Here is a 13,640-nt window from a genome sequence, read left to right as displayed (position 1 = left end):
CAGTAAGCTAAAAACCACAGTGATCTTATGAGAACTGTGTAAACACAAATCTTAGGATTTTTCCATTTTAGGAAAATTTCTAGGAAAAGAAGTTACTGAAGTGTTTGTATACCAACTCCTGTTCTTCACGGATTAAAGTTGTGCTTCAGGAGACTCATTCCCTGGTATGTCAGTGTAACCTTAGAGGGAAAGAGGGTTTCAAATAAAGTCCTCATACCCGGACATGCACAACTTAGCAATTGGAAGTCTACCACAGGCTGCTTTACCCTAACTCTGCAACTGTTACCAAAGTGGCTGTAGGAGGCAGAGGGAAATAGAAACAGGCAGAGAGAGAAAAGGGAACGGGGAGAGAGAGGGAGGAGAGAAGAGACAAATTATTCAGTTGCCTTTTATCTCTACTAAATATCATCTTGCCATTTTATAAGGATGACAAAATACAATTAAAAAATCAATATCCTTCCATTTTCTCATTTGTTATAAGTGGATATACAAGCAGATATTCACATCTGTATTGCAGAGCTCAGCAAATTGTAAAAAAAAAATTGAAGGCTGGTTTACAGAGAATGAAAATGGAATTCTTGCAAATTTCAAAGTGATTTCAATGCGGGTTTCGTTTTGTTTTAATTGAAAGTAGGCAAAAGTGAGAGCAATGTCATAAACAAGCAATTTAAACAGGACAAATTGTATTTGTGTATAACATCAGAGTTGCAGAGAAAGGCTGGCAATTCTATCTGTGAAAACATTCACAGTATACTTCGCAAAACTATTTTGTTTTCTGTTTATACAGTTGCACAATACTTAATGATAGCAGATTATTTCTAAAAATGATTTTATGTCTTTCTATACTTTGTCCCCTTGGAATTTGTAGTAAGTACATCTGTTTTATGATCCGCAAAATTAGAAAGCAAATGCATGGACAAATATGTCTAAAGTTTCCAACAATCTCAGCAGCTATAACAATTGACAAGTTAATGAGGTATCCAAGTTCATGAATATTCTATGTGTGGCATTTGACACCCACCAATTTAATACTTTTTTTTTTTTTTGAAACATAGTCTTGCTCTGTCACAGGCTGTAGCACAGTGGTGCGATCTCAGCTCACTGCAACATTCACCTCCCGGGTTCAAGCGATTCTCCTGGCTTAGCCGCCCAAGTAGCTGGGATTATAGGCACCCACCGATATGCCAGACTAATTTTTGTAGTTTTAGTACAGAGTTTCACCATGTTGGCCAGGCTGGTTTCGAACTCCTGACCTCAAGTGATCTTTCTGCCTCTGCCTCCCAAAGTGCTGGGATTACAGTCATGAGCCACTTAATTCTTTTTTTTTTTTTTTTTTTTTTTTTTTTAAGACGGGAGTTTCTCTCTTGTTACCCAGGCTGGAGTGCAATGGCGCGATCTCGGCTCACCGTAATCTCCGCCTCCTGGGTTCAGGCAATTCTCCTGCCTCAGCCTCCCGAGCAGCTGGGATTACAGGCACGCACCATCGTGCCCAGCTAATTTTTTGTAATTTTAGTAGAGACGGGGTTTCACCATGTTGACCAAGATGGTCTCGATCTGTTGACCTCGTGATCCACCCGCCTCGGCCTCCCAAACTGCTGGGATTACAGGCTTGAGCCACCGCGCCCGGCCAGAGCCACTTAATTCTTAGACTCATCAAATTTGGTAAGAGATTAAACAATGGCTAACATAGAAATAAGCACTTGTAGATTCCGAAATGTGTTATGATACTGGGAAAGAAAGCAGATTTCAGATGATGATCAACCTAAAATTAAACAACTATACTTATAAGTATAGTTATAAATATAGAACTATATAAAGTATAAACTATACTTATAACTATACTTATATATTTTCTATACTTATATTTTATTAGAAATACACAAGCAAGGTTCAATATAAACCCTAATGTTATATTTTTGAAAGAAATGACCTCATTATTTTATGCTGTTTATAAGCATTCCAACTTCTAGTCATCTATATCCTGATACCCATATCTACCATGAAGTGGATTGCCCTGTTCACTGATGTTTAGATGGCAATGATCCCCAAACAGAACTTTACCTTCATTTTTTAAATAAGTTTTTAATTTTAGAATAATTTGGGATTTACAGAAAAGTTGGAAAGGCATAATGAGTTCCTGTTTACCCCAAACCCAGCTTGCCCTACTGTATCAACTTCTTACATTATTATGGTACCTTTGTCACAAGTAATGAACCAACACTGATGCATTCTTATTAACTGAACACCATATTTATTTGCAGTCCCCTTGTTTTTCTGTAATGTGCCTTTGCTGTTTCATGATCCAATTCAAGCTACTACACTGCATTCAGTCTTCATATGTCCTTAGCCTCCTGTGGATGAGGGAGTTGCCCACACTTACCTTGCTTTCAACAATTCTGAGAGTTTTAAGGTGTGCTGCTCAGGTAACTTGTAGAATGCTTTCAATGTTTGTTTGTCTCACAGTTGGAAAAAAAAAAAAAAAAACAGTATGATATTGAGGGGAAAGGTCACATAAGTGAAGTGCCATTCTCATAATATCAAATCAAGGGTACATACTTCAGTTTGATTTAACACAGTTTGATTTAACACAGATGATGTTAATCTGATCACCTCACTAAGATAGTGTCTGCGGTTTTCTACAATTTAAAGTGTTTTTATTTTTTCAATGCTCTATTCTTTTGAAACAAAGCACTGAGATCAGCTCACTTCCACCTCTGATATGATTTAGCTCTCTGTCCCCAACCAAATCTCAGCTCGAATTGTAATCCTCATAATCCCCACATGTGGAGGACAGGACCTGGTGAGAGGTGATTGGATCATGGGGGTGGTTTCCTCCATGCTGTTTTCCTGATGATAAGTGAGTTCTCAGGAGTGAGTTCTCAGGAGATGGTTTTGTAAGAGGTTCTTCCCTCTTCACTGGGTCACTCTTGCCTGCTGCCATGTAAGAGGTGCCTTTGCTTCTCTCTCACCTTCTACCATGATTCTAAGTTTCCTGAGGCCTCCCTACACATGCAGAATTGTGAGTCAAATAACCTCTTTCCGTTATAGATTACCCAGCGTTAGGTCTGTATTTATAACAGTGTGAGAACGGACTAACACAACCTCCTTGAGGAATGGGTATGTGTGTAAGTTATTTGATATTCTGTAATTGAGATTGTCTTTTCTCTCCAAAGTACTTAATTAGTCAATCATTATTTATACCAATAGACACTCATGGATATTTATTTGATATTTTGCCTTATAATTAAATAGCATATTATATAATATGTTGCAGCTCTGGATATCGGGAGCTCTTTCGGGTTGGACCTTGAGTTCCTTTGACTTATCTTTGTTGCTTTGTATTTCTAAGTATTTCCTCAATCATTTTAAAATATTCAATAATTCTCACAAAGTAGGGAAAAACTGAATAACCAACATAAGTAATGACACCATAAAAACGTAATTAGGAAAAAAATGCAATTCCTTAGGCACTACAATAAACTTAAATTTATGCTTCATTTCTCTTTGTGTAAAATACATGCAGATTTTGATATCTGAATGTACCAAGACATTTGTGTTAAGACATGTTTTACACTGCCTTTTGGCATTTACATAATTTCAAAAATAATTTAGTTTTATTTATACAAGCCATGCATTTTAGTTGATTTTTAAATATATATCATGCACATTTATAATATTTGCTATGCATTTTTTTCAATGTTCAGTAACAATAAATATTTAAAAATCAATAATCCAACAATAAGATATATAAGATAACTAATTAGGAGTATTTTCCAGGTAAATAAAGTTTACATTTTCAAGATAAAATTTAGTAAACTACATTTCATAGATCTAAATCCATTACATTATGTACATTATTCAATTAATTGAATAAATAAATTTGGTTAAACAAAAAAGTCCATCAGCATATGTAACTTCCCTTGAATACCATTCCCGAATACACACCTAGTCTCGAAAGGATATCATCAGGATAAATTTGCTGTCCTTTTCATAGATTGTTTACTAAAATTGCATACTTTTTTAGTAACATAAAAACAAGATAATATTGTTTCTTTTCTCATTTTAAATAGCTTCTCTGTGAAATGGGTATAACCACAATTTTGCCTCTTGGGTTTCTGGGAGGATTTTGTCAGTATGACTGGAGCTTAGATCAACGTCTGGCATATAGAAGCATTCTGTGAGTATTATCCATTGTTTTTGTTTCTGGAATATACTGAGAATATTTTTATAAATATACCTAAATTCTAATATTTTTAACCATTTCATTTATTTCTTCCACAAAATGTGTGTTTATGCTGTTTATTCAAATAATTGTTTAGAAATGAGTTTATATATTTGTTTCAATATTTTTTATTATTTCAAACCTTACTGTCACTGTCATTTTAGTGAAAGTTGCCCTGAATATATATATCAGGGAAGACATGCAAATATGTGAAACTTTAATAAGCGTTCTTAGGTAGCCATCTGACATGACTATAACTATCCTCCAACAAAGCGCTGAGCTCAAATGAGACCTACTTTTGATATAACCAAATTTCCTTTTTTATTGTCTTAAAAAAAGGAAAACTGAGCTCTTTTATATCAAATGAGACCTACTTTTGACATACCTAAGCTTCCTTTTTTTATTATTATATTTGTTGGTAAATAGTGGCATTTTGTATTGTGATGTTCTTGATTGTCACAAAATTAAATATATTTTCATATATTACTAACAATTAGAATGGTCTTTCCGTAAATTGTCTGATTTTGTTACTTTATGTTTATTCAGATATATTTTTGAAATCTTCCAAATTTTTGAACTATTTTACTGTCAGTGCTGTGTTTCTTTTTAACTTTTTAGATGTTGTTCCTTTTAGGATCAGAAATTTGTAATTTATCAGTGTGATCTACCTTTTTCTTTTGCTTTGCATTTCATATTGTATTTTAGATGACATTTGCTATTGATATGCCATACACTTCTTTTTCTGTATTTTCTAAAATAGAAAATTTGTTTAATTTTATGATTAAATATTTAAAGTATCTTTTCTGTTTTTTTCTTGAATATGCAGGAATTTACTTTATTTTGGTGAATAGTGCATTACAGGTTTACACTGGTTATTTTATAAATAGCCAATGATCTGTTTATTCTTTCTCTAACATCTCAAAAAGCCATTTTTATAGTAAATGATCAGATTTGACTTTTCCTGAGGCCACTTTTTTGTTATATAATTTTTACAAAGTTATTTTTGCAATTTTCTGTTTGCTATATGAGTTTTAGAATCAGTTCATCGGGTTGCATGAAAACACTGCACTAATTTCTTAAAGATTGTACTGGATTTATGTATAAATTAAGGAAGAAATGAGAAAATACAATACCAGCAATTTCTGTAAGGAAACATGGTATGTTTTTCTATTCATATGGAACTTCAGCTCATTAGTGCAGTTTTATATATCTGTTTATATTGGTCTTATACATTCTGATCAGTTCTATTCCAATTTAGTTTATAATTTTACTGCTATGTTAGATGAAAGCATATTTTATTTTGAATTGGTTATTTCTGAAGCAGTGTAAACTTAATAATTTTGTTAATAACATAACTGGTTATATTGTTAGACTATCTTAGTGTAATGTTTCTCAGTTAATTCTGAGATTATCACATTCCTCAGTGATTATCATATTTCCTACAAAATGTAAAAAAAGTTCTCTTCTTTTCTAGTATTTATGCTTTTATTTTTTCCATAACTCAATAAAAACTAGTGGCCTTTTAGTATGCAAGAGTATGAGTGAGAACAGCCATCTTGTTTCATTTTTACTTTATTTAAACTGCTTTTAATATTTTTCCCAAATATATTTGAAAATAAAATTGTCACAAATGTATTTGGAGCATAGGTTGAGATGAATAAATTTTCTCTTTAATATATTGATAGGTATTTTCACTTCAATTTTATTTTTAATATTTAACTATTTTGTTATTGCAAGACAACAAATGGAATTCACGTGGCTCTATTATTATTTTAATAATCAATGAATTTATTTTAATAAATGTTTTATTTAAAATTTGCACATTCCAATGGATATATAAGATTAATTTGTGGTTTCTGGGTTTCCTTTATTGCTTGCTTTTTTGCATGACTTAAGTTTAGCTTTCTTTTCCCTGATCTTTTTTTTTTCTTCATATTTTCTATCCTCATCTCATCTTTTGTATATTAAAAATATTAGTCTTATAAAGTAAATTGAGTATTTTTTTGTCCTCTTCTGTGATCTGAAATATTTTATGCAATTGAAATTATCTACTCTCAGTGTTTAGAAACTGAGAAACTGTCAGATCCTCTGGTCTGCTTTCCAGTTTAGTCATAAATCTATGACTTCCTTTCTTCTTATATTATTATGGATTCAATTTTGGAAGGCAAATATTTAGAACTTCTATACACATCAAACATTATACATTGTGTTTAAAATAAACCTATAATTAAGATTTGAACACTAATAGCTTGCTTTTTTATTTTTATCTGAAACTCTCACAATTAATCTCACTATGTAGTTTTTCAAACATGAATCCAGCCAATGCTGGGTGTAGAAAAGAAGTTGAGAGGACAGGTAAAAGAAAAAAACTTTAATTTAGTGAAACGAATTTTTATCATCACTAAGCCATGACTATTTGTTGGTATCTGAGAAAAATCCAAACACAATTTATGTCATCTCTGCACACCTTAATCTCATCTGGAGGCAGGGAGGAAGGAGTGACCCAGTAACGAAAATTCAAAGGAGTCATAGATGAGAAAAAATGAGTAAAGTTGCTTTTTGCTCACTCACGACAGACTCCAGCTTGTCCCATAAACCAGTTCCACTAGCTAGTGATATTACTTACCTTTGCAGGATACAGTTCTTACCTCATTGAAGAAAATTTTTATAAACTAGTATAAATGGTGAGGCATAGTGGCTCACACCTGTGATCCCACCACTTTGGGAAGCCAAGGTCGATGGATGATTTGAGCCCAGGATTTCAAGACCAACTTGGGCAACATAGTGAAACCTCATCTCTACAAAAAATACAAAGATTAGCTGGGCATTGTGGCACATATCTGTGGTCCCAGCTACTCAAGAGATTGGGGTGGAAAGATCCCTTGAGCCAGAGAGGTGGAGGTTTCAGTGAGCAGTGATTGTACCACTGCACTCAAGCTTGGGTAACAGAGTGAGAACCTGTCTCAAAAATTAATAAATAAATAAATTTAAATTTAAAAAAACTAGTATGAAGCAGATTTTGTCTCCTCATGCATAGCCTTTTCCTATTTTAGAATCGGATCACTGCTTTACCATCACATTATCAAAATAATTTTTCTGAAACAAAGGAAACTTCCAAAAATTAATTTAGACCTCTATCTCTAATGAAATATTCTTTTTATTGAGATTTGATGTATACAAATGGCTGCCATTCTCATTCTGAGCTCAATTCTACTCATCAATAACTCAGAAGATAAAACCTTCTATAGTTATATTCCCAGTACTTAAGACTACAACTTGCTACATATTAGATAATAGTATTTGACATATGTATTTCACACACATGCATGCACACAGATGTGCACAGAAGACAGTGACCTATGGTCATGTTAACTTTTTCAGGTCTGACATGCTGTTGTGTTCTAAGTCATTTAAGTTGAGATAAAGCCATCTTTGCTGATTCAACCAATCTGGAATACATACTTCTGGAATACTATACAATCTGGAATACAATACAACCAAGACAACAGTGTGTTACCTTGATTTTATTATCCATTCTTCTCAGAGCAACATAGAGGATGAAGAGCTCCTTTCTACCTATTCTCTTGGTTATATAGATTGAAAGTAATAAATATAGCTAACTCTTCCTGCCATGCACTCCCCTCCCCCAGAAAAATCTAGTTTGTGCAGATGTATTAAGACATGATTTTGACCAATAGAGATGGGACAGTAAAGCATCATTTTTTTGGGGGGGGGATCCTAGCACCTATTTGCCAATGAAAACAAGAGCCAATGAGTGCAACATAGCAACTTGGAAATAAATTGTGTGTTGTTTCTTTAGGACTCCACTACGTTTCTACTACCAGAAACAGAAGCAATGTGCTACAATTGACTTTAATTTTACTTTTTTACATTGATTCTTCAGACTTTACACAATATATGACACTTGTAAGAGCCTAAGATAAGGGACAAGGGTGACAGCTTCAACACTTCAATATGTCAAATTTGCCATATTGTTATATTATTGGAGAATAAAACATAGAGGCATCCTTAGTTTTTTATAACCATGATCAGGCATTGACTACATTGTGAATGAAGTGAAATTCTGATGAAAGCCATTTTGATGGAAGCCATAATCTGTAAAGTAATTTTTGGTATCATGTAAGAACCATAATATAGTTCTTACATGAGAACCAAAATTCTGATACCCAGTCATTCCACAGAGAGATTTGCAAACATTGAGCAACGCAGTGCTTATTCCACTTTCCACCCTACCTACCCCCAGTGCAGGAGAATACATTTTCCTGAATTAACAGGGAAATACTTTTAGTATCTGTCTCCATCTATCTACAGTCCACCATCTAGCTCAAAGCAGAATATAAATGATATTAACAAAAAACTTCTTAAAAGCTTAATTGACTCTCAGTTGTCTTGAGTTTTGAAGAGAAACTTGACTCTGAATGGAAGCAAGCAGGTGCTCTTTAGATGTCAAGCATGCAGTAGAAGTGGGTTTTTTTCCCAAAAATCTTTGTTTCCTTTTGAGTTTTGCAAGATAAAGTATAAAACATGCCTAGGAAAGATGGATTTCATAATTAATGTCAAATTTGTAAAAAGCGAAAATAAAGAAATGTATTTTGGAGCAGAATTTGGAAGATTTCTTCCTCACCTAAAAAATTCCAATCAAGAAATCTCCACACTGTTTTCCACAATGGTTGTACTAGTTTATATTCCCAACAGTGTAAAAGTGCTCCCTTTTCACTGCAACCACAACAGCATCTATTATTTTTAGGTTTTTGGTTATGGCCATTCTTGAAGGTGTGAGGTGATATCACATTGTGGTTTTAATTTTCATTTCCCTCATAATTCGTGATGTTGACCATTTTTCCATATACTCATTGGCCATTTGTGTGTCTTCTTTTGATAATTGTCTATTCACGTCTTCAGCCCACTTCTTGACAGGATTGTTTTGTTTTTTTCCTTGCTGATTTGTTTGAGTTATTTGTAGATTCTGGATATTTGTCCTTTGTGGGATGTATAAACTGTGGATTTTATCCCACTCTGAGGGGTGTCTGTTAACTCTGTTGATTATTTCTTTTGCTGTGCAGAAGGTTTTTTAAGTCCTGTCAATTTTTCTTGGTTTTTGTTGTATTTGCTTATTGGTCATGAAGTCTGCCTAAATCAATGTCTAGAAGGGATTTCCCAATGTTATCTTCTAGAATCATTCTGGTTTCAGGTCTTAGATTTAAGTCTTTAATCTATTTTGAGTTGATTTTTGTATAAAATCAGAGATGAGGATCCAGTTTTATTCTTAAACGTATAGCTTATTAATTATCTCAGCACCATTTGTTGAATAGGGTACTCTTTCTTCCACTTAATGTTTTCGTTTGCTTTGTCGATGATCAGTTAGCTGTTAAATATTTAGCCTTATATCTGGGTTTTTTATTCTATTCTGTTCCATTGGTCTATGTGCCTGTTTTGATGCCAGTACCACACTGTTTTGGTGACTATGGCCTTAGAGTATACTTTGAAGTCAGACAACGTGATGCCTCTAGATTTCTTCTTTTTTCTTAGTCTTGCTCTGCTTATGCAGGCTCTGTTTTGGTTCCATATGAATTTTAGGATTGTTTTTTCTAGTTCTGTGAAGAAGGTTGATGGTATTTTGATGGATATTGCATTGAATTTGTAGATTGCTTTTGGCAGTATGGTTATTTTCATAATATTGATTCTAGCCATCCATGAGCATGGGATGTGCTTTTATTTGTTTTTCTCATCTATGATTTCTCTCAGCAGTATTTTGTAGTTTTCCTTGCAGAAGGTCTTTCACCTCCTTGGTTAGGTACACTCCCTAAGTATTTTATTTTATTTTATTTTATTTTATTTTATTTTATTTTATTTTATTTTATTTTATTTTACTTTTGCTGCTGCCTTGAAAGGATTTGTGTTCTTGATTTGATTCTCAGCTTGGTCACTGTTGGCCATTTGATACAGCAATTCTACTACTAGGTATCTACCCAGAGGAAAAGAAGTCATTACATGAAAAAATACTTGCACATACATGCTTATCTCAGCACAATTTGCAATCACAAAAATATAGAACCAGCCCAAATGCCCATCAATCAATAAGTGGATAAAGAAAATTATTTATACTATGGAACGCTATTCAGCCATATAAAGGAACAAACTAATGGCATTCATAGCAACTTGGATAGAATTGGAGACTATTATTCTAAGTGAAGTAACTCAGGAATAGAGAACCTAACATTGTATGTTCTCACTGATATATGGGAGCTAAGCTATAAGGAAACAAAGGCATAAGAATGATACAATGAACCTTGGAGACTCATGGGAAATGATGGGGAGTGGTGAAGGACAAAAGACTACACATTGGGTACAGAAGCATAAAAGGAAAATTTACTCCCTTTGAATTGTTTCAATAATGTCAAAAAATCATGAAACCTAGTTATTTTTCTGAAGCATAAAGTAACTTCTGAAAATTTGCTAAGATATTGCTAGCACTAATATAACGTTTAACATAAAGACATTCTGATATTTTGAATCCTTGTTGCCTGAGTCTCTCATTTCTCTCTCCTCTCTCTCTCTCTCTCTCTCCCTCTCTCCCCCACTCTCTCTCTCATGTACATACAATCATAATTTACTGAATGAGTAGAGTATAAACAATGTTCTCCCAGCACAGTAAGAGATAGGCTTAAAATTTGTTTGTTTGTGTTTATTAGTTCATTTGTTGTTGGTTTTTTTTCCTAGACTACTATAAGACGTATTTTAAGAGATATGTAATGTTTCCCAATGTAATGATAATTCAGCTTCTAAAAGCTCTTCATCACATCCCCAGATTCAAGGGATGTGGATTTATGAATACAGTCTAAGTTCAGTGAATGCCAATCCCAGGCCCACTGGTGACTGATTTGTGGTTTCAGGTCTTAGATTTGAAACTGGGCAAACTGCCTAACATCTCGGGAACATTTCCTTTTCTCATCAACTAAAAGGAAACAGTAAAAACACTTCTCTTGAAGAAATTGGGTGTGGTTCAACTAATCAAATGTATTAAGGCATTAGGAAAACACATTTCCATAAATAACGCTTGTGTGGCACATTCAGGTTCAGATACAGTTGTATTCGAGTAAATTTTTAAAGCTTGCCCTTAATAAATCCACATTTTTTTTTCTCATTCAGGATGAATTTATCAAAGATGTACACTTAGTAAGGCCCTAAAACATCAGTCACACACCTGTCCCCTGGAGATAGATCCATACACATATGCTTATTTGTTGAATGCCAAACAGAGATAGTTATTGACCCAGGAGGATCTGACTTCAGTGCAGAATGCCAAGTAATTAGAGAAGTGACATTGGACCATCATGTAGAGCCCCATGTAATCATAAATGACAATGTCAACTGAAACAACAGCAAGTGAATGAAAGCCAGCAGCTCACAGAAGCCCCTGAACAGCAAAGCACCTGCAAAAGGTAGCACACCAACACCAGCCCAACACAGGATTCCAGAAGAATTTTGAAGCAATTACTGCCTGCGTTTCCTAGCAGAAGTCAGTACTAATAATACAATTCTTGAGCCAAGTCAATAAAATCAAGTAAATGTTATTTTCCCATATGTCCTTTTTCTGCGTGGAAAATTACAGTAATAGCCATCCTTATCAGAGTAGAGTAAACATGTTGTATTACAGAGAATAGGCTGTCATTTAGCAGGAGCTTAAAATGTTCACATTTTACTCAAGTAACAAGCATAATATTCTAATTCATTGTTGAGAACCCATGATTTTTACCTACTTTTATTTTCAGTAAATCGTATAAATAACGAAACCTTTGAAAACCTAATTTTAAAAAATAAAGAAATTCTGAAACACACTGAAATTTGGATAATTAGTTTGGTTTACTTAACTCATGTTCACTTCATATTTCGAAGAGAAGTGTCTATATACTCACAACACACGAAATTTAGTTTTCTAAAACATTTCAAAGACAAGATTTCAATTGATTTTCCACTTTAAAATAGTTGTATAACAGTAATATTTTCTCAAGCACACTTTAGGTAGCAGATCAACGCTTTGGAGGACAAGAGGAATAAATTTGAATAAGTGTTCACATTTAGTATGGTTAATTTTTTAAAAATTAGTAAAAATTGAGATTCAGATAAATTGAAAATTTATCATATTTACAAAATATGTTTTAAAATTTGTTCACTTAAAAAATGCAATACAACATAAATTATAAAATGATTTGTGACAATACACTGTATTGTGTAAAATAATATTGATCAAGCATGTGTTTTTTAATATATATAATATACTTTTTATACACATACACACAGAGCCTTTAATCCTCACAAAAGTGCATGAGGTATAAAACTTGTGGTATTATAACTATTTCATATAACATAGCTCATCCTTGGTGCCTAAAAATACACTCCAAAATAGTGGCCTAAAGAAAAAGATTTATAATTGTCCATGAGATTCCAGGTGTGTTGAGTGGTTCTGCTTATCTGTGTGGAGTAAAGTAGAGATTCCAGGTGTGTTGAGTGGTTCTGCTTATCTGTGTGGGGTAAAGTCGAGATTCCAGGTGTGTTGAGTGGTTCTGCTTATCTGTGTGGGGTAAAGTCGAGATTCCAGGTGTGTTGAGTGGTTCTGCTTATCTGTGTGGGGTAAAGTAGATCTCATCTAGATTTGCTCACCCATCTGCAGTTAGCTGGCAAGTGAGATAGAGGCTGGCTGGTAGAGCTTGGCCTCATAAGGGTGACTCAACAGCTCTGGTTTTGTGGTCTCTCCTTCAGTGAGCTTGGACAGATTAGTTCCCACATAAAGGCAGGAGTCCAAGAGAATGAGCAAGAGCATATGCCTCTAGGCCTAATCTCAGACCTGGCACCCCATCACTTCCCCCACATTCTGTTGGCCAAAATAAATCACAGGCTAGTTCAAATTCAGAGTAGAAAAATAAACTCTACTGCTTGATGGAAGAAGCTATAAAGTCACACTGCAAGACTACATATTGGGGAAGGGGAAGAACTGGGACCACTTTCATAATCACTTCGTCACAGTGTCTAAATTTCAAATTAGAAAACAGAGAGAAATTTAGACATCTGAAAAAAATATCATTTAAAAGTATATTAAACCAATCTAAATGTTATAATTTAAAATCTAGAAATATTTCTGTCTCCGTATTTGTAAAGTTGCCAAGTATGTCCTTGAAAAAGCTTTAAACGATACTCTGTACCAATAGCCAGAGTAAAATAAAATCACACATATAATTATTCTTGACACTGCAATGGGAGATGAGATATAAAAACAAAAACGTCTCCATTAGAACACTTACCATTCAGGTTGCTAGGGTAGAGAAGAAAGTTTACACAACACAAATATTTCAGTACAAACAATCCCAGCATCTAAAGTGTCCTACTGTTAGAATACAAT

The sequence above is a fragment of the Callithrix jacchus genome, chromosome 2, assembly GCF_049354715.1.
Source record: "Callithrix jacchus isolate 240 chromosome 2, calJac240_pri, whole genome shotgun sequence".
NCBI lineage: Eukaryota > Metazoa > Chordata > Mammalia > Primates > Cebidae > Callithrix > Callithrix jacchus.
Note: the sequence above shows the minus strand (reverse complement) of the source record.